This window comes from Marmota monax, unplaced genomic scaffold, assembly GCF_021218885.2.
Source record: "Marmota monax isolate L192 unplaced genomic scaffold, Marmota_monax_Labrador192_F-V1.1 WCK01_AAM20220418_F8-fsc00191, whole genome shotgun sequence".
Lineage (NCBI taxonomy): Eukaryota > Metazoa > Chordata > Mammalia > Rodentia > Sciuridae > Marmota > Marmota monax.
Genome location: NW_026693537.1, coordinates 2660805 through 2687088, shown reverse-complemented (window position 1 = coordinate 2687088; position 26284 = coordinate 2660805).

Genomic DNA, 26284 nt, shown 5'->3' with positions numbered 1-26284 from the left:
TGATTACCATATATATGTAATCGTTTATATTTGAACATTAGAATCCAGTGCTTAGGCAACCTACATAATTCTAAATTTTAAAGACTGCATAAATACATGCTCATGGATATTAAGGGAATTTTCAATTCCCTTTTCATACATAATCATGTCATGCATTCTAAAAGCAGTGTTGGGGGAAAATCTCAAATCAAAGTCATTTATATCTAATGCCATTAGTGAGAAAACCTTAATATTAAAATGGTAAACATCAATTATTGCTATCACTGTGACAGGTTGGTAGAATGAGCTAAAACATTGAGAACTACACAGTAAAAATACTTGTTTTGTCACATTTTAATTATTTGGAAAATTATATCTTGAAAAAACTGTTCAAACAAATATAGCTATACATGTAGTTCACTATTTATTTGTACTGCTCTTCAAATTTTCTCATTGTTTTCTCTACCATTCTACATTCAAAACTTGGTTGATGATTTAATTTCATTTTTTTTTTCTTTTAGAAGACTGCTAGGATTTATAGTTGCCTACTCTAATATTTTTTCCTATTACCTAGCATTTGCTTCTCCTTATTCTGCATATTTTACTTGAAAAAAATTTCCATTGGGTAATACTTTGTCAAAATTGTAATGTCTTAAATTTATTTAATGGTGCCTAATTGTGAATTTGTGTATATGTATGTATGTCTTATGTATGGTGGCAATTTAAAGAAAACAAGAGATTATTTTTTTTTTTCATTTGTGATACCTGTCAAGGTTCAACTAAAGAAACAGTAGGCTGGATATACTGTTGTTCCTCTGTATTCACAGGTTCCACTTCCTTAAATTCAACCACGATTAGGTAGAAAATATTTGATAAAAAGCCTCCATCTCTGTACTGGACACAGATGTGGTCTTGTCCATATCATTATTGTCATTATTCCCTAAACAATGTAGTAAAACAATGATTTACATAGCACTCTCATTATATTAGTTTATATTGCATAGGTTATATGCAAATGCAGTGGCATTTTATACAGGGGACATAACGGTCCTTGGATTTTGGTATCTGTGAGGTTCATAAAATCAATCCTACAAGGATACTGAGGGATCACTGTGTGTGTATGTGTGAGAGAGACATTGGGAGGGAGAGAGAAAAGAGAGAAAGCAGCTAGTCCAATTGTAAGAGCTTGTGAAACAAGTTCAAAATCCACAGGTCAAGCCATCTAAAAGGAAAAACTATGGGCAGGATTGAATTCAAGGGGCACAGGCAGAAACTGTAGTCACAGGCAGAAGCCATCTCTTTCTCTGTCCCCACATTAGTCCCCTCACCCTTTCTCTGATGTCTCAGCTCTACTTCAAGGACTCCAGCAAGTTAATTCTGGTCACTCAGATTATCCAGGATACTTTCCTTTCCTTAAACCCAATTAATTAGTACACTCAAACATCAGTAAAATCCCTTTTCATTGGGGACTTAGCCTACCAAAGGGACACATCAACATGCCATCATACTCTAAAGAATGGGGAGATTATCTGAACTCCAAGATGAACACCTAGAATTTATTTCTGTTGCTAAATCTGTCAGTGTTTCCACAGATTTCTTGGAAGGCTATGCTTTAGCTGTATAATACCACATTAAGCTAAAAAGATCTTAGCAAAAAGACAACGGACAAATAAATAAATAAGTGTGTGTTAATGAGGCAACTGAGAAAGATAATAATACAAAACTGTACATATGCTTTTGAAACTCAAGGGATTTTAAAGTTTGCCAAGTATGGAGGTTAACCAGAGGTGAAATTTGGAGGCAATATTAGGGAAACTGGAGTCAAGATGAGGAAAAATAGGATTTTAAGCAATGTCCTTAGATTATTCAAATAAATCTAAATTTAAGAAATCAACACAGGGCTGGGGATGTGGCTGAAGCGGTAGCGCGCTTGCCTGGCATGCGTGTGGCCCGGGTTCGATCCTCAGCACCACATACAAACAAAGATGTTGTGTCGGCCAAAAAACTAAAAAAAAAAAAAAAAAATGAAAATTCTCTCTCTCTCTCTCTCTCTCTCTCTTTCTCTCTCTTAAAAAAATAAGATAGTGTGTAAAAAAAAAAAAGAAATCAACACAAGTCTTCCATTTGTGATTACAAACATACTGTTATAAATAATACTGCAAGGAACATGGGAGTACAGATATTTCTTCAATATATTGACCTCATTTCCTCTGGATAGCTGACCAAAAGTGGGCTTACTGTGTCATAAGACAGTTCTGTTTTTAGATTTTTGAGTAACATCCATCAAGTGTTTTTTTTCAAAATCATTCTTCATATATATTTGTGTGTGTACATGTGTGTGTGTGTGTGTGTGTGTGTATTGTTGATGGACTTTCATTTTATTTATTTATATACAGTATTGAGAATTGAACCCAATGCCTTACACATGTTAGGCAAGTGTTCTATCATGGAGCTACAATCCCAGCTCCCCAAACATTCTTAATTTATTAATCATTATAGGATTTCTGGACACTCACTGTAACAATGACTAATTGTATCTTTACATTCACTTGTAAATTGGTCATCTGCCAAAGCTGGCATGGTTGTGGAGGTCTGTAATCACAGTAACTCAGGAGGCTGAGGCAGGAGGATTGCAAGTTCAAGGTCAGCCTCAACAACTTGGCGAAGCCCTAAGCAATTTAGCAAGATCCTAAGCAATTTAGCAAGGTCCTGTCTCAATTTAGCAAAATCAAAAAGGGCTGAGGATGTGGCTCAGTGGTTAAGCTTCCATGGGTTCAATTCCTTGTTAAAAAAAAAAATAATCTACTTTTTATTTGCCAGAATATTTTAGACCTCTTAGACTTATGGATTTAAAATCCATAGACTAAAAATTTTTTAGGGCTTAGGATATTTATTCATTAAATATTGATTAAATTGAATTTAGTTGAGTTTGGAAGTGTTGTGAAGATTTGAGAGTTCTACTTTGGGAAAGAAACATCAGGAAAGTAGTTATGAGATGTCAAAGAAAAAGTAGGCCAACAAGAGTAATACATGAACCATTTTAATTTCATATTAAATAGTGCAAAATTCTTCAAAGAATTATACAAGTTCATAGGATAAATTAAAAAAATCTATTTCCTTATAAACAGTTCTATAAATTAGAACAAGAAACACTCTGTAAACCTTAGCATATCTTAGGTAAAACAGGACCAATAATTTCTTTTTTAAAAAAAGAGTATTCTAGATAATTTCTTAAGACCCACACTCTAAAATCTAGGATTTTTTGATATTTTAATGCTCTCCTCTGTATTAAATATAAATCAAATTTTATTTATTTATTTGTGTGTATGTGTGTGAGTGCTGTCTTCTTGTTAAGATCTTCTTAGCTTAAAGTGAGATTGTACAGCCAAAGTGTAACCCTCAAGGAATCTGGAAATACAGATAGATTTAGCAGCAGGAATAAATTCTGGGGGTTCATCTTGGAGTTCAGATGAAGACATTGGAAACCCTGGGGCAATTCTGAGAGAGATTATATTATTAAAGGAATTTGAACAGAATATAAAGTATTGCAAAGCAGTATCTGCCTATGCAGAGGGACTGTTATCAAAGATATGCTGAGGAGTGTTCAGTAGTGTGCATGACACTGGGGAGTGCTCTTTGACAGGAAATTTGGACATGCCAGTGTAGAACCAGAAACCAGGTAGCTCAGGTGTGCAATGGTCCTTAATTGTGTACCTTCTTGCATTTTTTTTAGAGGAGCTACAAAAATTTTATCTTCTAATTGGAACATAGGATTTATTTGCGGTACTGTAGTGGTATTCTCCGCAGTACTCAGCACTGAGCACACACTTGGTGCCCAATGGCTATTGGTGCAGTGTTGATGTGTAAGACAACTGGGAATTTACCAAAAGGGTCATATCTCTTGACTGGTGGCAGTTGGAAATAAAAGAGAAGTGGAAAAACAGTGAGAAGAAGGGCTGAGCTATTAGTGTCAGAACGTGTGAACAGGCATAGTGACTGTGAACCAAAGAATTATGTTAGTGAACAACCAGACTGAAAAGAATCAACGTATGTCTCTGTTCCACACCTAATATAGGTGGAGCTGCCTCCCACCTGAAGGGCAAATCAGAGAGCTACAAAGAAATAGTTTAAGTCTGAGGTCATTTGTTTTATTCTTCTTTGTGGTACAGAAAATTCATTAGCAGTTTATCAGAAACTCAAGTAACAAACCTGGGTAACTTTTAAAAAGAAGATAAATCTTGAATGTCTTACCAAAATAGACCAAATCTGAACATCACTCTCTTAATGCCAGTGATTAAATTAGACATTGTTATCTGGAACATTGAAATTGGAAACATCGAAAACAAGTACCCCTGGGACTTTTCTTTTGTGGTGTTGAGGATTGAAGCAGGACCTTGTGAACTCTAGGCAAGTGCTCTACAACTCAGCTCCATCCACAGACCTGCCATGGGACTTTTCAGTCTTATAGAAATCTATTCTAGTGCATTTGAAATATCATAAAGTCTGGAACATAACAAATACTTGATTAATATCTTTAAATTATTTGTTAATTACATAAAATTATCTTTCTAAAATTAAAACCTTATTCAAAAAAGAAAATCTCCAATACAAACAAACCTCAAATTTTATTTGTTTTTTGTTCTTGGCATGAAAATAGATGGACTCATACTTCCAATGAAGAAGACTCCATACATTTTCCATTTAAAAGAATTAAAATATTTGGTTATCTCTGTGTTTTATTATTCATGTGCCTGAGAAAAATTGGAATGGAGAGAATTTATTCTTTTGAAATTGTTCATTGCTCAACTATGTCTACTTGCAGACAAGCATCACAGCAACCAGGACGAAGCTTTAATCTTACTGAGTACAGATGATGAGGTGGGGATTTGGCAAGATCAAAGGCATAGGGAAGCACTGAATCACAAAACACAAAAACAGTCTCTGAGGTTTGAACGCATTACAAAATGGTTACCTTTGACATAAATGACATGATAATTGCCAATGAAAATATGTTTTTTTTTTTTTTTTAAAAATTAACTTCTGTATGCTGGGTAGTCACATTTTTCAGATGACTGGCTTCCAGGTTGGAGAAAGGTGACTGAGTTGATACTGGGCAGGATATCCCAATTAACCCTCATCACCTCTGTATGCACAGACTACACTGAATCTATGCAGCATCTGTACCTATTGCATGTTAATATTGATTTTATAAAACTTAGAAAACGTGCAAGGGACAGGATGGAGGTGAGGTGCATGGAAACAGTGATGAATTATCTGTGTTACCCCTCTGAAATCGATGGTCCTAGATTCTGTGATCATGAGTTCTTGTCATTTAAAACAATCTGACCATTGTAAGTGTTCCTTTAAGGATGGGTAATACTTTAATTTGAGATTGCACATATTCATCTTTGGGAAGGCATGTAGATGCTTTGTCGATCAACTATTTCAGGGAAACTTCTAAGCACGCAGAGTAAATGGTGATGTCTGGATATTTATCATGCAGAGGGGAAGAGACTATGGAGCTTCCTCAGGTCTTATAGCTCTCCTGCCTGACAGTGGTTACCATCACTATCAAACACAGAGAAACTGGAAAACAGGTCTGTGCTTTCTGTGAGATCCATTTGGAGCTCTGATGAACAACTAACTCCTTTAATTATGAATTTTGGGCAACAAAACTACTTTGTTGGAGACAGATGTAGTGTTTTATCAAGTCATGATAGAGGTCAGATTATTAACTCAGAGGAAATTGTGAAAAAACATTTAATGTATTTTTCCAAATTTATTTTGGTTTCTTGTTTAAAATGTGAGAAGATAGAGCTTTGGTTTCCTATACCTTGAATGAGTCATTGTATATTGTTGGAAGTAACAAAATTTCTCTGAGATTCAGAATTTTTATTTCAGAAAAATGAAGAGTAGGTCATTTCTTGGCTTATTTTTACACTATAGAATGATATGGGAAGATTTATCAACAAATGCTCTTTAAGGATTTTGGATACAAGAAGGATTTGAATAATAACATAACAAAAATTCATCTAGTTTATTTTAAAATGCATTCATAAAATGTTGGGATTGACATTAATGTTAGAGATCTTATAGTCCATCCTTATTCCATTTAAAGATAAGGGAATTTTTTCTCAGAGGGACTTATTACTTGCCTTGGATTGGAAGCAGAAGCAAAACTAGAACACAGAGCTCCTGAATGAACCATACACAGCTGTAATTGTGCTTCATAAAGGGCAGTATTGCTTAAAATATTTGATTTCAGCTTTAAAAATGTCATGGTGGAATCTGGAAGCAAGCTAGTTGCTTTATGATTTTTACCCTTTTTGGTTTGAATTATTATTTCTAATTCTGCACAGGTCACTGTGTTATGGAAGGGGACTACTGGAAGACAGCAAGATTCATGGGTTTTATACCTCATGCTGCAATAAAGCAATGCAAAAAGAGGAGGGGGCTTTGGGGACATGTGATGGCAAATGTAATACATCACAACACAAACTCCTGGTAGCCCTAGCAGCAAAATGTGAGATCACCAAAGTCTCTGAAATTAAGAGAGAGAGTGTCTGCTATGAAGCTTCTTACAGAGAAGAGTGGTCTAGCTTTAGCCAGCTCCCAATTTTCTTGCAATATTAATCTTGAGTGTCTAAGAAATGTCATAACAATATTGTATGGATAAAACAACAATAACAAGATCAATCTTCATGAGAGTGAGACAATAAAGAATTTGCAGCTTGGGAACAAATGTAAAAGCTCTTTCAAGAAAATGTTTAGATTTTAGGCAGGCATGGTGGCACACATCTATAATCCCAGTGATTTCGAAGGCTGAGGCAGGAGGATCCCAAGAACTAGGTCAGCTGTGACAACTTAGAGATGTCCTGTCTCAAAATACAAAATAAATAGTGCTGGAAGCTGGGCACCATGGTGTATGCCTGTAATCCCAGTGACTTGGGAGGCTAAAGCAGAAGGATTGCAAGTTTAAAGCCAGGCTTAACAATTTAACTTAGTGAGGCTCTAAGCAATTTACTAGATCCTTTCTCAAAATAAAAAGGGGCTGGGGATGTATTTCAGTGGTAGATACACCTGGGTTCAATCCCCAGTACAACATCCCTTCAAAAGAAGATTTTATTATTATTACTGATTATTACTGTTTTCATTATTATTAATTATTTGGTGGTGCTATACTCCCAGTCCTTTTTACTTTTTGAGACAGGGTCTTGCAAAGTTGCCCAATATGGTCTGGAATTTGCAAACCTCCCTCCTCAGCCTCCAGAGTAGCTGAGATTACAAATTTGTGACACCTGGCTAATAATTAGATTTTATAATTCTTTTTTGCATTCTTTACTTTTCATTCCCATAGAACTTCATACTACTCCATAGCATGATCACAATGTATGGGAATTGTTTGTCTAATTGTCTATCTTCAGCATTAGACTAAGTTCAGTGCAAAAAGAGGACCCTGATTTCTTCTGGTGCCAGAGCATAGCAGGTGCTTGATAAATATTTGCTGAAATAATGAATGATTGGATGATGCTTCCTTTCCCCAGGCACTAGTTTAATAATGGCACCAAGGGTAAGATTGAGACAAAATACTGATGTGGTTATATAGAATATAAAGAATTATCAATTAATTAAACAAACACTATTTTTGAGCCTCTGATAGACTAATGTTAAGCAATTTCTATGTTACAGTTTTTGGCAATGTTTTGGAGGTTCCCCCTCCATTCACTCTCTTTTCCAAAATTTATAGGTGCTTATATTACTACAGAGAAGATAGAAGCTGCTCTATAATTTTAACAGGGGATTGATATTTCCAAAATTTAAGACAGTGAATCATGGCCCCAAATTGATTTTTTCCTAGTTAGGTTTGTTTGATCTCAGGAACGAAAATGACTGCATGCAATGAAGGGGGAATGAAGAGCCATCCCTGGGTGATGACAGATAAGACTGACATCATGGAATAAAATGAGGATGCTCAGCTTGCCAAAACAAATTATCATAGGACTCTGGTAAATCAGAAGGGTGAAGTCAGTGGTGGTTTGAAGTGGGTTGGGGCAAAATTCAGGTGATGATCCCAAGAAATTAAACACCTAAAACAATTTCCATGAATGTCCAACCCTCCATAATAGCTAACCATTCAAAGAATGAAGTCCTTTTCACTTACTAGAATAAGGCAATCCTCCTCATCCTCTTACTCCAAGGAACAGGCCAGTAAATTAAAATATAAATGGTTTGCAACTTTCTTCCATTCTGAGACATAAGTGTCTTTACAGTAATTTAAATAGGAATCAAACAGGAAGGTAGTAGCAGAGAAGATAGATCGTATCATACCAACTCTATTATTTTTAACACCACACAGACCCGTTTGTAGCATGCTGTGATGCAGCTTACAAGTTTTTCAATTGCATTTAATTTTTACTACCTCTCCCTTTGGGTTACATACATATCAAATGGATGATCTGAATATATATTTCTAACCCTACTCTCTTTCCCCTCTTTAATACTGCAGCTAATGAGGCAAAGGGCAATCCTACCGATCTAATGTGGCCATTTGGCAACTTTCTTTTTCCTAGTTGAGCCAATTTTGTTACTCTCATACTTTTTCATAATTGCTAGTTTTCAGCTATCAAGTGAGCACAGGTAGAAGAAATGCTAATTTGAACTGGAACTTGATGCTAGAGGTCACAGGAAGATTATGTAAAAGGACAGAGAAGCTTTGCAAAGTGTTTAAACAGCAGAGCATTTCTAGGAGAGTGCAAGAACATAAAAGTGAAAGCACAAGTCCAAAACATTTTGCAACTGCTGACAAAACGTGTGCCTTGTTGGATAAAGCTGGAGAATAGCTCAAGCAGAGGAAAAGAGTTGCTGAAATGGCAATACAGAGCCTACATTTTGATTCTCTTAACAACTGATTGCTAGTGTCAGATTTCTTGCTGTTACAGTTTCCCTTGAAACATCATAAAATAGGTAGATAAGACAAAGGAGAAAAACATTTTAACTCTCTGTGTGAATAAAAATGGATAGAGATTTTGGGTTCTTTTGGAAGCAAACTCTAAAAATTTTAGTTCAGAAGCTTAAATGTGGACTGAGGGACTGTGTCCTTTTTCTCCCTGCTGGGTTCATTTAGGATAAATCCCAGGCTGTCCTGCGTTTTAGTTGGAGACTCTCACAGTGGGGGTGATTGGACTTTCTCTGCCCTAGGCACAACATATGCTACTTCCCATCCCTTTAATAGGCATTAGTTCTGCAGACAGCACTGGTCAAATGTACATTATTCACAATCACTTTAATGCAAATATGCAAGGCTGAAGGAGAAAATATGTCACAAAGAGGCAGCCATCCATTTCTCCCCTTTTCTGTTTCCTTCCTTTACAGGCTTTCTTCTATATGTTTAATTTTACAACAAACATGGAATAAAAATAAAGAAAGAAATATGTAGCAGCCACTGTGAGAACCATCAAATAGCTTCGTAAAAATTTCCTACAAAAGGCTTTTATTAAAAGAACTTTGTAGATTATTTTGTTTCTATTGTTATTCCTTTTCTTTTTTTCTCCCTTTTCTTCATATCTACTTTTTAAAAATTAAGCAGAATCCCTGCATGTACTCTGGCACAGTCAGATTCCTATGAAATAAAAGAGGAATCAAAGCAAAGGGTAGAGCTATATTTAATCTGTTAAATGAAAATAAAACACACAATTAGTTTTGTACTGCAAAAATTAGCTTCTGCTACATTTTCAACCTCTATTTAAAGAACTATTTGATTTCTCAATAACAAGGCATTTGATCTGTAGCAAAACATTTCTAGGACAGATTTGCAAATGTGTATTACACAAGCATGCATTTTAAATCTGAGCAGAGATTATGTGGTATTTGTCTGTCTAAACCAATAAGATATAATTTACTTTGCTAATAGTCAACCCAAGTCTTACAAAAACATCTCCCAAATATGGAAAGATTCTGGGATTTCTGATACTCTTTTTTTTTTTCTAAGAGGTGAAACACCTCTGTATTCTTTTAAGGCATATTCGATGAATTTCTTTATATATAACTATTTGTCACACAAGACAACTTGACATGCTAAGCCTGGCTTTACATTAAGCACATGAAAGTTCTTCTATGTGTGGAATGAAAAACCAAAATGTAATCATCTGCACATGATATTCTGAGGTACATAAAATTGTGTCAGGGACCCTGAGAAGCCCATATGCATGAAAAGCAAGTACAGAACTAAAAAAAAAAAAGCAGAATAATAGAACATTTGGAAGACATTGTACTTCTTAAAATAATACAGTTAAAATGTTAAGCAAATCCTATATTAGTCTAAGGTACAAGTGTAGCAAACATTTGTCATATGAAGGAAACAATATGCTTTTATTGTGACTCCATTCTGTTAATTTAATGATTGATGTCAATGTGCTTACATATCATGTAATGTACTTTCCTGTCTTTTTAAAAACAGTCACTCTAATCCACCTTTATGCTTACTTTCCTATTGTTATGCTTATGATTAACTCAGGAAGTTGGGAAAATAAAAGCCAAATGAACTGTCAGGGCACCCATTATCCCTTACCATGTCATTTTAATGTAGTCTTAACCTAAGATAATTACATTAAGAATGTTACTATTTTCCCTCTCATCCCCAAATTATTTTTCAACTGAAATAGGCAATTAACCAATGGATGGGGTTGGTTTCCTCAGCTATTGGTGCTTGGTGATTTACATGGACACCTATTAATGCTAATGGAAGGTATGTTCATAAATCTCTCCACTCCAAAAGGATAATGGCCTCCTATTAGTCTCCTATAAAAAGGGAATAAGCAAAGTCTGTCTTTATATATGACCTAGGTATTGAATTACTTGAGGGAAATTTAAATCATTTCTAATTAAATAGTTTTAATGATTTTAGTAGCATTTTTTGGTAAATTGTTGTAAATTTCAAAAATGCCACCTATGTCTTTAACTCTATATAAACTGCCAAAGTTAAATAAGTGGACCATTATTATTAATTAAATGACTATATTTTCATAGGCAAATATATGATATTATTGTGGTTGAAATGTATATTTTATTGATCTCAGGAGTAAAAATAGAGGAAATCTTAACTTTATTCTAATTTAAGAAAACATTATCAGATGCCTAATCCTGACAAAAGAACCCCCCCCCCAAATTATTTTGAATTAGATGTGACCATTTTCATTTAAATTTAACAAGAATAAAAAAGAACAAAATTTTGAAATAAGAAAGAAATGTTTTCATTTACCTAAATTAAAGCCTACAATGGAAAGATAATTCTGCAATATAGAGTTGAACAAGAGGAAGAGAGATGTACATAGAGTCCCATCCTGAAGACTCAACTAATGGTCCTCAGGGTAATTTGTGGGTTCTGGTTCACGGTGTTCTTCTAGTTAGCCCTGCACTTCACTTTCACAAACCTACATCAAACTGAAATAAATGGCATTCATTCCAGCTTCAGCTTCTGATGTCTACACTAGTTTTTCCCTTCTTTGCCATCTTTCTTTAGCCTTTAGATCTCATCCTTACAGAAAATATTGTTTGGAAAATTATGTTTCACATTGGAGGATTGGAAATGTGTTGATATGTGTTCTATTTCTAGGGGCATTTCTATCCTGAACCACTTCATTTTTTTTTTTCTCTCAGAATGTTTTACCTTGTATTTAAGGATCCAGATATATAGATGTATAAACAGACACTTGGAAGTTGTGTTAATATGGTCCAACCAGGTGGCATTGGCTTATGGCTTGACCTGAACTTTGCTAGAATAAGGAAGGTAGAGAGGTTGGGAATCCTGAAGACCTGTGGAGTGGTTTGCCATTCAAAAATTTGCAAGACAATGGTTACACAGTGTGGTTATGTTAGTCTGGATATAAACAGCAATGATTATTCCCGATTCAAATTCATATCAACTCCTGAAGCCAATATTCAAATTTAGTGCAGATTACTTGATTTGGAGCCTAAAAATAAAGTTGATATCAACTTTAGAGGTCTTGTATGCTATATGTTAGTCTTTTTCTCTTTCAAAAATAGGGCTGTTCTCATTGTCAATTTGTTTGTAAGTTTTTTATACTTTATCTTTCAGATAATTTTTCAATTTATCTGAATTATTCATTGTTTGGCAACAGTTGTTCATAATAACCCTTTATTATTCTTTTAATGTCTGTAGGACATATAGTGGTAGCATCATTTTTATTTGTGATGTAGGCAATTTGTGCTTTCTTTGTTTACTGAAAGTATTAATGTGATAACCTTAGTATGACTCTTATCAATGACCATCTTATGGGAAGTCTTTTCGCTGGTGAAATTATGGACACTTCCCAGACCTATATGAGCTCCAAGATTTGCACTTCATTCTAATTTCTGGTTATTTTATTTCTAGCATCTCAAGTGCACATAGTTCACTACTCAATCAAAAACATGAGTAGACCTCTTTAGATTTTCAGGTTTAGATTTATGACCCCCTAGAATGGTAAGAGAATACCTATCTGTTGGTATAAGTAATTGAATTTGTGATAAATTTTTATAAGAGCCATTGGCAACCAACACAAGTTGTAAATGTTCAGTTCTCACATTTAAGACAACCTATTTTGAGTTAATTTTCATATATTTTGTGAGAAAGGGGAGCAAGTGTATTCTTTCACACGTGGATATTCAGTGTTCCAACACCATTTTTTAAAATAACAATTCCTTCCCCATTGACTTGTCTGGACTTGTCATGAAAGATCAATTTACTAAACAGGTGTGTGGCACATGCCTATAATTAGAGCTACTTAGGAAACTGAGACAGAAGGATTGCAAGTTTAAGGCCAGACTCAGCAACATAGGAAGACCCTGTTTCAAAATAAAAAATAAAGAAAATCAATTACAATACAAGAGCATATTTTTCAATTCTCCATTTTATTCCATTGATTTATGTTTATTCTCAGGTCATTACCACACTGGTTTGATTACTGTAGCTGCTTAGCAAGTTGGAAAATGTGATTTTTCCAGATGTGTCCTTTTTTAAAAAAAATTATCAGAGCTTTTGGTAACTTTTTTGTATTATTCATACAAAAAAGGATTTTGATAAGAATTGAATTGAATCAGAAGATCAGTTTCAGAGTGCTACCATTTTAATATTAAGTCTTTAAATTCATGAATTAGGAGTGACTTTCCATTTTAAAATTCATTTTACTGAGTTTTATAGTTTTCAGCATACACTTCTTGCACTCTGTCTTAATGTTTTATTTTATTTTATTCTTTTTGATGCTCTTTTAAGTGGCACTATTCTCTTAATTTCATTTTTGGTTAATTCATTACTAGTGTATAGAAATATAATTGATTATTTTATATTTTGCAATTTTTCTGACCAGGTTTATTAATTCAATGCAATTTGTACATTAACTTTAATATCTTAATAATGGAATACTTAAAATTTTGTATGTGCAGAGATGCACAAACATCTCTGTTTCATTTGTAAACAGAGGTGCTTTTATACATTTCATATTTTTCCGTACCTTTTTTTTTTTAAGTTCTCATTACCTAGCCCAGATGTTCTCGAACTCCTGGGCCCAAATAAACTTCCTGTCTCAGCCTCCCAAATAGCTGGGAATACAGGTGTGTGCCACCTTGCCCAGATTTCACTTCCAATATTGATGCCTTTTATTTTTATTTTTTGAGTTATTTATCAGGCTAGAATTTCTACTAGAGTGTTGAAAAGGAGTGGCAAGTTTTAAAATGTGGAACTGTGATTGCTAGATTGTAAGGGTTTGTTCTCTTTTATAAGAAACTGTGAAATAATGGATGTGTAACTGATGTGATTCTGCAATCTGTATACGGGGTTAAAATGGGAGTTCATAACCCACTTGAATCAAAGTGTGAAATATGATATATCAAGAACTATGTAATGTTTTGAACAACCAACAATAAAAATTAAAAAAAAAGAAACTGTGAAATAATCTTCCAAAGTCACAATAAATAAGTTTGCTTATTGTTCTTCATCCTTATCAGCACTGATGTTATTTGCTTGTTAGATTTTGGCCTCCTACCAAGGAGATATCCTTGTTGTAATTTGTAATTTCTTAGAGACATCTGCTATTGAACATAGTTTTATATGCTCATTTATCATCAGTATATCTTTAATGAGTTGTCTGCTCCAGAATTTTGCCCATTTTAAATTGGGCTATTTATTGTTTAGTTTATTTATTTATTTATTTATTTTTTTTTTTTGAGTAGCAGGATTGAACTCAGGGGCATTTGACCACTGAGCTACATTCCCAGCCTTATTTTTTATTTTATTTAGAGACAGGGTATCACTGAGTTGCTTACCACCTTGCTTTTGCTGAGGCTAGTTTTGTACTCGTGATCCTTCTGCCTCAGCCTCCTGAGCTGCTGGGATTACAGGCATGCACCATTGTACCTGGCAATTGTTTAGTTTTAAGAGCTTTTTGGGGTTACATTTTGATCAGAACTCCTTAATTAGGTGTTTATTTTGAAAATATACCATCTCAGTCTATGGCAGCTCTTCTCATGTTCTCATGTCATTTACTTTTTCCTTAAATTTTCAGTGCCTCAGTTTTCTTATTGTAGAAGAGGTATCCTGAAATGGAACTCTGAAGGTTTATTTTGAGGTGTGTTTCAATTGGGATTCAATTCTTGAAACAGCAACAACAATAATGACAACAGGCACTCTTTGTATTATAAGCAGTAAAATATTTAATTCAGGGGAATTTTATATTTATGATATTATTGGAAGTTCTGGAGAACAAGCAAAGGCAACCAGCCATACCTCCCCCACCCAGGAAAGCTTGAGAACAAGACTATTCAATTTACCTCCCAGGAGAGCTACTGCCTCTTCCCATCTGTCAATCACTCATCAAAATCTAGGATTCAGGAGCCTTCAAAGCCATGTCACTGCCACTTTCACTACCCTTACATCTCTGATTTCCTGACAATTGGGGAAAAGCCCAGACACTGTTGTTCTAGTTCCATATCATTATCTACAAGCTGTGATTATAGTCTTCTTCACACCCTTGCTTTTCAGTAGAAAACTACAGGAATGGGATTTCTATTTTACTTCTATTTTCCAAATTTCATGGGCATTCATTGAATTTGTGGAGCCTAGTTTGTGAATCTAATGTGCTTTATTAGTTGCAAAAATTCTGGGAATATACTTTTTATATCTGTACAAAAGTAATTATAATAAAGCAAGATATAATAGTGGAAGACAAAAAAAAAAACGCTGAATAAAAAGATAATATGTAGCCTAAGAATTAAATGAGATAGGTTATTCTTGAAACAATAAATTTTCATGATTATTACTTTTTTCTCATTTTGTAACCCATGAATTAAGTCATGGAAGAATTACTCTATTATTGTCAGTCAGGAATCTGACTGATGTTAGATTCCAAGTTCCTGATGTCAGATTCCAAGATCATGACTTTAAAATATTCCATGACTCCACTGTGGAGGTGTATAATGTCTCTTTCACATCGTGTTGGAGTAAGATTTGGTTCCATGCTATTGTATATAGTCACCCCTCATGTCATCATCTTTTGATAATTTGTTCACCTTTGGACATGTTTGAGTTTGGTTCCTATTACTTCCTTTTCTCTATTTTAAATTCTTGACTTGAGTTTCAGACCTTCACTTCTCCTTATTTCCTTCTTGCCTACAAGCCAGGACCGGACTTTTCCTATTACTTTTCTGGAAAATATGTATTCCTGATTCATATGGATTTCTGACTTGGCCTTGGTCTGGGTTTTGCTATAGCACAGCCTGAGACCCATAGTCACCACCAAATCTTTTAGAAACACATATGTCTCTATGTTTCATTATTTCAACAGGTTTGTGTTTCACAGATGCAATGTATTTAAACATTTGAAGGCTATTATAGTGTACCAAATACTTTATTTACACTTTGTTTGTAGTAATATTTTTCTTGTAGTAATATTTGTCACAGGAAATTATAAATCAATGCATATTTTATAAAATATTTAACCAACAACTTTTCAACTTATTCTAGTTGAATCATCAGAATGATTAGAAATGAGACTTTTAGGAGTCTAAAATCTTCTAGAATGTTATTTTTTTAAATTAAAAACAGCATCTTATAAGGAAATTAATTATCTTTTCATGTTCAAAGTTTAGTTACAAACTTGTCACTTTGAATATAATAATATTATAATATAATATTATAATATAATTTTCTGTTTGACTTGGGGAATTTTACCACATCTCATCTCTAATTTTGAAGAATTTTTTCCTTTAAGTTATCCTGATTTTTCAAAGTTTCAAAACTAATGATGGTTATGGGGAAACCAATCATCAGGATATATAAGAACATTGAAGTTTAAAAGATGTTTATTTTCTCTTCTTCATCTTTGAAGTTTGATTCGGTATCCTAGCTTAATGTTTGTTTTATTTTTATTTATATATGTTAATAGCAATCTTTTCACTGAAAATGGAACTCCACAGGATTTCTTAGATTGTAGACTTAGAAAGAGATAACGTTAGTTAGCCACTTTCAGCAGGTGATTTGGATTATTATGGAGCATTTCCTTTTGGCTGTCACAGGACACGGGGCAATAATACTTTGAAGAAAAGAAAGAAGGGAGGGAGAGATCGAGAGAGGAATGAGAACCATTGCTCAACATTCCATACAAGATGCACCCATCCTTGGTTATTCTGGGTTATCTTTTCTATATAAATACCAAATCTATGTTGTTTGAGAAATTCCAAATAGTTTTGGTAAATATATGGTAGCTACAACTCTGTCCAAGTATTGCAATTGAAAAAAAAGATGGCATCTTCTTCCTTTTGTTATACTTTAGAATAGGGAAAATGTCATTATGTTATTTTCAGCAAGAAGAACTTTTTGAGCATAAAAGGAAGTAGAACATTTTTCTTTATAAATATATAAAGAAGGATGGAAGTCACAGGAATAATTAAACAACAGAGTATTAAAAACAGAGTATTCCATCAGACATAGGACCATCCTTGTTTTCTCTGTCATTTTATCACCTGGAACAAGTCTTCACTTTTAAGGCTTCTGTCTTGAACTAAAACAGGCATGAGGAATGCAAGTAGAAGCTGGAGGAGGTACAAAGCTAACATGACAGGTGCTCTTATGAAAATGAACCTGGGGAACTTCAGAGGATGAAGACAGGTTTTCTAGGGCAGGTAACTACTGTTTCAGAAGGTGCTAGGACCTAGACAAATGGAACAACTTGGGAGAGGAGGAGAAAGTGAAAGGAGCAATCTCTCCAAACAAAGGGAAGAATGTGGCCTATATTGGTAAAGGAAGCTCCACTTCTTTTTCCTTCTGGATATATAGAAGGAAACTGCATTTCTGCCTGACTGTAGTTAAGTGGGTCCATGTGAGTGTGTTGTGGCCAGTGGAGGATGGACAGAGAAATTCATGCCATTTCTAGGTTTAACCTATAATAATGCATCCCATGTAATTTCCTGTGCATTCTCTTTCTTTTTCTTCTTTTTAAAACTGAAGTTATTAGTGCATATTAACTGTATAAAATAGTGGGTTTCATTGTGAAATTTTCATACATGCATATAACATGCTTTGATCATATCTGCCTTCTCAATAACCTCCTCTACCTCTGATCCCCTTCTTTCTCTTCCCTTACTACTTTTCATGTCATCTTATTTTTTTTTTTTTTTTGCTTTCCTAGATTCCACATATGGGAGAAAACATGGCATCCTCGTTTTTCTGGGTCTGGCTTCTTGTGCTTAACATGATGTTCTCCAGTTTCCTCCATTCTCTTGCAAATGATGAGATTTCATTCTTCTTTATGGTTGAATAATACTTTGTGCATATATACCACATTTTCTGTATCTATTCATCTGCTGAAAGACACCTAGGCTTGTTTCATAGCTTGGATATTGTGGATAAAGCCATGATAAACGTGGGTGTGCAGCTATCTTTTTTGATATGTTGATTTCAATTCCTTTGGGTACCTACCCAGAAGTGGTACTGCTAGACCATATGATATTCTATTATTTTTTTGAGGAAATTTCATACTGTTTTTCATAGTAGCTGTACTAATTTACATTTCCACCACCTGTGTAAACGTTTTCCTTTCTCCTTTCATCCTCTCTAGAATTTTATTTATTTATGTGTTTATTGTTATTTATTTATTTTTTTGGTACCGGGGATTGAACTCAGGGATACTCAACCACTGAATCACATTCCCCAGCCCTATTTTGTATTTTATTTAAAGATAGGGTCTCACTGAGTTGCTTAGTGCTTTGCTTATGATGAGACTGGCTTAGAACTCGAGATCTTCCTGTCTCAGCTGCCCAAGCCGCTGGGATTACAGGCATCTGCCACTGCCCCTCCCTGCTATTTATTTTTTGCCAATAATATTCATTCTGATTGGGGTGATGTGGAATCTCAATGTAGTTTTAACTTGCAAAAGAAGGCTAAAGATTTTGCGCATTTTTTCATGTATTTATTAACCATTTGTACCTTATTAACCATTTGCCCATTCATGATTGAATTACATGCTTTTTTGCTGATAATATTTTGAGTTCTTTATGTATTCTGATATTAATCCTCTGTTGGAGGAATACATGGCAAAGATTTTCTTCCATTTTGTAGGCTTGCTCTTCACTCTGTTGCTTTCTTTGCTGTACAGAAGTTTTTAATTTGATATAATCCCATTTTCGATCCTTGTTATTATTTTCCTAGCTATTTAAATCCTATTCACAATATTATTGCCCATGCTAATATCTTGAAATTTTCCCATGTTGAGCTCCAGTAGTTTTAAGGGTTCAGTTTATATTAAGGTTTTTGATTCATTATGAGTTGTTGTTGTTGTTTTAGTAGTGTGAGAGGTAAGGATCTAGGTATAAACTTCTACTGATGGATGTCCTATTTTTTGTCCAATGTATGTTTTTGCTCTGTTGTCTGAAATCTGATTGCTGTAGATTCATGGGTTTATTCCTGCACCTTTCTACATGTCTATTTTTATGCCAACAACAAGCTGTTCTTATTACAATGGCTTCACAGTATATTTTGAAATCAAGTATCATAATGCTTCGAGCATTATTATTTTGGTTTGGCTGTTTGGGGTCGTTTTTGCCTCCATATTATTTTTTGTAGTTCTGTAAAGACTACCAATTGTATTTTGGTGGGAATTGCATTAAATCTATGGATTGCTTTCTATAATATGATCATTTGGACAATATTAATTCTCTCAATGATTAAACTTAGAGTTCTTTCCATCTTTTAGTGTCTTCAATTTCTTTCTTCACTGTTTAATAATTTTCATCATAGAGGTCTTTCATTCTCTAGGTTTTCTTTTTTTGTATTGTCAATGGCATTGTTTTCCTGATTTTTTTCTCATTGAATTTATTATTGGTGTATAGGAAAACTATCAATATTTTATGTTGACTTTGTATTATGCTACTTTGCTTAATTTAAGAGAGTTTTCCATGCATTATCTTTTACTCTTTTATTCTTCTTTTGTGGACTGAATGTAGATAATCTTTCTTTTTTCTGGTTGTATAGAAAGTATAGTCACACCAATTTATGTCTTCATATATGTACTTTGGATAATAATGATCATTACATTCCACCATCATTTATAACCTCATGCTCCCTCCCTTCCCCTCCAACACCTCTGCCATATCTAGCATTTGATGCAGAAAATCTAACTAAGTTTCCTAAGGCCTCCAATCAGTGGTTCTTAGTCCTATTTCCTGTGTGATTCTAACATGCAGCCAATGTTGAATACCATGTCTTTGGAGCAGCAGCCCTGAAAGTGTTCATTGGGAAATGATCCCTATAGAAAAGTGACATTTATGATTATATTCTCAATTCAGCTCGCATAGTATTCAACATCATTCTGGTTGTGTAGGAGGGCATGGTTAATTCCTCACATAGGTGCATGTCTCTGAGCATTGAAGCTTGCCTCCCATAGAATTCCAATGAGAATGGCTGCCCAAGAGGCTGTTAAAACTACTGAACGGAAGCAACTTGGGTTCCTTAATGACTGGAACAAAAACACCACTGATGACTGGATTGGATTGTGACTTGAGTGAGAAGTAAACCTTAATCTGTTAAACGACAAATGATAGGATTATTTGTTGATATCAGTTAGCCTACCATATTAATACAAATAGCATGTGCCAATATATTGTGGTTTAAGAAAACACAAGGAAGAAAGGAGATCACACAATTTATTCCAGTTGGAATAATGATTAGGTGTGTTTTTGGAGTTAGGATAAGTTGAAGGAGAAGAGAACATGGTTAATTTTGAGACTGGACAGCTAGCCAGAGGCCATATTATCAAGAACTTTTGTATGACTTTCCAGGCAATTTCAGTTTTATTCTGAATGTAATGGAATTCCATTTATTCTAGGACTTCTTACTGGATAGATAGTTTAACAACCTCTAGACTTTTAAATACTGCTTCCAAATAAATCTTCCTTATTCTATATCATTTATTGGCAAATTAGAGTTGTACATAATGGTGGAATTTGTTGTTATATATTTGCATGTGCACACAACAATATCATTTGTCTTCCCCTAGTATTTCCCCTTTCCCTCCCCTTCTCCTTCTGCAGTCCTTTCTTCTACTCTACTGATCTCTCTCTCCCTTCTATTTTCACGATATTCTTCCCTTTCTTTTCTTTTTTCCTTTCTAGATTACATATATTATAGAAAACATACAACCCTTTGACCTTCTAAATTTGACTTATTACACTTATTTCATCTCAGGACCCATTCATTTTACTGCAGATGACATAATTTCATTTTTCTTTATGGCTGAATAAAACTCCATTGTGTATATATACCACATTTTGGGTAACCATTCATCCACTGATGGATACAAATAAATCTTTTATAAGTAGCTGAAAACAATATGCTAATGGGATACAAAATGAAAAGGATGACAACATTCTAGTGTTCGCTATGAGAGGGTTAAATTAGGATAAATGAAACTGGGGAAATGTCTTCCTCACCTTGCTGGAAATAGAGTGTATTTTCCACTCACTTCAACTGACTGCCTGTGTTGGAAATATTGAAAGAAAGCAGTCAAGAAGCCAGTGCTTAAACAAACATGTTTTTATATTTTATTTTCTATGCTGTTACACAATTAATGCATCAGCTTACTGAACCAAGCAAAGCAACAAAACAATACAATTAGGAATAGTAAGCCTAGGGCTACAACAGCTATTCGTGCTTTATGTTGATACCTCAGTGCGAGAATCTGAAGTGGAATACTGAGTAAGCACCATCCTCTGTATGTTCATTCACTTGGGGATATTAGTGCAAAGATGAGCAATCAGGAGGGAGGGCTGACCTTCACCTTCACCTCAGAGCACAGTAGTACTTGAACAGAGCCTCTCTCATGTGCCGGATTTTGCTTGGCTTTTGTTTTTAGTGGTCGATTTATTTCTGATGTTGAAAGTGGGATATATAACTCTAGTTCTCACAGTTTCTCAAGCTTATACTGTTTTCTCAGGTTGCAAGATAGAAGAAAAAGCATTTTGGAAAATACTAGAGCACTTTCTTCTCAGAAGCTTAAAGACTGTCCCTTAAAGACCTGAGAAATTTGGAGTGAAGTCTTTAGGTTGTGTATTTTGAGTCATATTTTCCAATCTATTATGAAAAAAACCTGAGTAGGGCAATCATTGTGAGAATGTTTTTGACCTTTTTGAAGTAGAAGAAGCCAATTCCATTCACCATTATTTAGTCCACAATTGGTCATTTTGCTGACTAGGCCTACAGTCTTTTGAGAAAGCTTTTTTTTTTTTTTTTTTTTTTTACTGCTCATGGGTCTTGTCACTGATAACTCCTGTACTGGAGGATGTCTCATTTGTGAAGAACCATAGACTGTCCCAGGCTTCCTTCCTCCAAAACAGGAAAGATGAAGATGGGAAGACTCACTAGCTGCTGCACATAGTTATGCCATGTTCACATTGCCCTTTCAAGGATCCATAAGGAAAGGGTTGAGGTGCCACAGAGAAGTTCCCAAGCAACACCATGCCTCTGTTTTCACTCTTATATCAGGTCTGGCATCTGCCCTGGGCTTCCGGAAATGTTCATATAATTGCTGAGGTCATATACTGAAAGTTTATCAACCAGCTCTCCTAAAGGGGGGTGTGGGATAGCTAGCACCTCCAGCCAGTCATTCCAAAATGATGATTAGTTACAAAGGCATTTTGATCTGTTTTTTAGGGAAATTCTCTCATAAAAATATTGTTTTTGTCTGTGGAATAGTCGCTATCACATAAGTAAAATATCTCTTGGGACACAAATCTTCAAAGTTTAAACTTACCCTCAAACAGGACTAATTCCAAGGAAAAATATGCAATATAGCAAAGTGATTACAAATATGGATTTTGGAGCCAAATGTTCTGGGTTCAAAGTTCAGTGCTGTTGGTGTGGTAATGCACACCTGTAATCCAAGTGACTCCAGAGGCTGAGGCAGGAGTACTACAAGTTCTAGGCCAGCTCTGGCAACTTAGTGAGACACTGTCTCAAAACATGAACAACAACCATGACAAATAAATGAAAAAAAAAAAAAAGAGTTGGGAATATAGCTCATTAGCTCAGTGATAAAGTGACCCTTGAGCACCACAAAAAACAACCAAATTAATAAACAACTTACTGCTGACACTTAGTAGCTATGTGAACCTGGGAGAGTGTTTTAATCTTTCTGAATGTCAGTTTCTCATCTGTTAATTCAAGATAATAAAGGAATATTCATTTTGAATGTCTTAAGAATTAATTTAAATGATACTTTTAAATTTCTTGTAGTTGCTATGTGATATTTAATAAAATAAATTTTTGATCCTTCTGGTTATCTCACCTTTCCTAATAGGAATCCATGTATTTTTGTTTTTGTTTTTGTTTTTTTTCCGGTACTGGGGATTGAACTCAGGGACACTGAACCACTGAGCCACATCCCCAGCCCTATTTTGTATTTTATTTAGAGACAAAGTCTCACTGAGTTGCTTAGTGCATTGCTTACTTGCTTATGCTGAGGCTGGCTTTGAATTTGTGAACCTCCTGCTTTAGCCTCCCAAGCCACTGGGATTACAGGTGCACCACTGCACCTGGCAGAATCCATGTATTTTTCTTTAAAAAAGTTTTGGATATAAACTGTATCTCACATACCTTTCCAGTCAAGTGTAGTAGATTCTGTGTTCAAGGAGATTATAGGCATTTCTTTCACTCCAATGAGTTTTTCCAGCACCCAGCTTGTATGCCAATATGAAAAGTCCCAGATATAGTCTTAAACTTTCTGAAAGAATAAAAAAGTCTTCATCTTTCTTTAACCTGTATTTGTATCTATATCAATAACACATATATATGGATGTTTCATTTTGGGAAACAAATGCCTTTGAAAATAAGCCTTTATTTACATTTATAATTTTTTTTTGTGTGTGGAATACTTTTGGTATTGGAAAGCTGATAATAAGACTCAGATTCCTGGATTAATAACACATTCTTTTTATATGTTTTTTGCCTTCTGAATAACAGTAAATTTTTGAGTCTCTATAAAATTTCTCATATGTAAAATCTGGTGTCTCCTTTCATGTATTGAAAAGATTTATGTCACTCACTGTTCTAACAAAAAATTGCTTGTGCAAAGACTCCTGGTCTCTGGATATGAATTCTTAAAATATTTCACTAGCAGCATTTCCAGAGATCATATGAAGTAGGAGTGGAAATATAAAACAGGAATTGGGAGGGAAAATGAGAAAATATATTTCTACTCCTAGTTCATGGGATCTCTGGAAATATTGTTATGACAATTTCTAATTTTGTAAACATGTAACTGTTTATCAGTGGAGCAATTCACTGTTGAGCATTTAGTGTTCTTACAGCAGATGAGTGATATTGCTTTTTCTGAACTATTTAGTCTTCTTGCCTTCAGGTTGGATTGTGCCTCCTCATACCAACTGGATGAATGTCTATTCCATTTTTCTTGTGACCATACCCAATTTATGTTTAATTTTCAATGACACAATGATTTGGGGAGTTATGATGATATTTGAGATTCTTGTGAATAAAATTACAATGTACTATGCAGCCAATTGTAACTGAGTTTTTATTTGCTTATTTGTAGGTTTGTTCAAGACATTTTTTGTTGATAGTGTTATTGGCCTACTAACAGGAGGTTTGAACAAGACAATACTTTCCAGAAACCCGATTCTATGAAACTTTAAAAGGAATTCTTTATAATTTTACAACTTTAAATCACAATAGGACCATTATATATTTTTTTTTTCAGCCAAAGACACACAGTTAGAGGAAGAGATCCATAAAGTCTGTTTATCTTTTCTACTCAAATGAGAAGGACTGAATTCTCAAGCATGAAATTGCCATCTGTGCTCCTCCTCCCCACCCCCACATTTTTAATAATTATTTTTAGCAGACCAGGTGAAGTCAGAAATTTCTTTTAGAAAGAATGATGCCATTGTGTAACTGAATGTGTGTATTCATGAAGCTCCTAGGGGCGACAACTTGTCACCATAAAAATATGAATGAGATAAATTTTTCTCTTCGCCTTTGCTCCCTTGAATGTTAGTTTCATACTTATAATAACTGCTACTGATTTTGTATGCCTCTGCTGTGTTCTAGGCTCAATGGTGGGTGCTTCATATTGTTTCTCCTTGAGTCCTTTTAACAATCTCTTTAGGTAGGTGTAATTGTGTAATTATCCCTACTTCTTAGTTAAGGGCACTGGAACTTAGTCTAAATGACTTCCCACATACCTCACAGCTAAGTGCCAGCACAGGGTTCCTATTTCATCTCTTTAGAGGATTCTTTAGTCCAAGAACATATGCAGATCATTCCTACATTCATACATTTGTTTCTCAAGTTCTCCCTTCCTTAACTGTTTTTTTTTTCCTTCCCCCTTTGCTCACTTAAAATCAGTACATGCTTCAAAACCAACTGAAAGTAAACTCTTCTCTGTAGGTTATTGATTTTGTCAGAATTAAACATTCTCCAATGCTACCTCCTATACAACTTTATATGTATTTTAAGTTTGAAAGTATTTATAACTCTATGGTATGAACAAATCAAAACAAGTAGCGTAGTTATTAGTGCAGATGTCTGCCCTTCCCTCTGGGATGCAAGATACCTAGAGAGAAGGACTAACTATTCTGTCCTGCAAATTTCTTGAGGGCAAATTTCATGTCTTACTTATTTGTATTTATTTACATCTCATCTTATTTTAGAGAGGATTCAGGAATACAGAAAATATAATTAATTAGCATAAGAAAAATATAAGGCAAGGACACAAAGTTAAATCAAAAAAAGGGTTTAACAATGCTTACCACATGATCTACAGATGGATTAATTTTGAAAATAACCTTTCTAGTAGCTCAGTTGATTTTTTCTTTATTGCTTTTTTTCCTTTTTGTATATTTAATGCCAAGTGCAAGTTCAGGAATAGAGAATCATCAGTAAACACTTTTTAAAATAAATACCTACATGCCAGATGTGGAAGGGTAGTGAAAAGAACAACGAAGTCAACCATTTTTTTTAAAAAATAGCTTTTTTTAGGTATAATTGACACACAGTAAGCTGCACACAGTAAGCCATTTGGTAAGTGCATTTCATAAATGCACCTGTGGAAACATTAATAATGAAAAGAACAATCACTCTCAAAAGTTACCTTGAAGTATTTTGTAACCCCTTTTCCTTACCTTCCCCTTCTTCCTCCTATCTAGGCAACTGCTACTTTCTCTCCCTGGATTATTAGTCTGCATTTCTTAGAAAGTCTTACAATATGTGTTTGTTTTTGTCTCCTTTTTACTCAGCACAATTATTTTGAGAGTCATTTGTACATACTATGTTCCAGATTGTTCATTGGTGAACAGTATTCCTTTAGGATATGTTGCAGTTTGTTTTCCATTTATTTCTGGATGAAGACTTTGTTATTTGAGGTTTTGACTATTATAAGAAAAACTGTTTCAAACTTTTATGTACAAGTACTTATGTAGATATGATACTTTAATTTTTTTCTTGGGTAAATACCTAAGAATGAAATGACTGAATTATATGGTGGGTGTATTTTTAATCTTTCAAAAATTTGCTGAACTAGAGCTGGGGTTGCAACTCAGTTAGGTGTGAGGCCTTGTGTTCAATTTCCACACTGAAAACAATAACAACAACAACAAGGGCTGAAAGTGTTTTTTTTTTTTTTCCCCCAAAGAGATTGTGGTGCTTGGCATTTCCATCAGTAGCATATAAGAGTTCCAATTTCTCCACTTCTTTCCCAAAACTTTGGTCAATTTCTAAACCTTTAGACCTTCTGGTAGATGTTCAGTG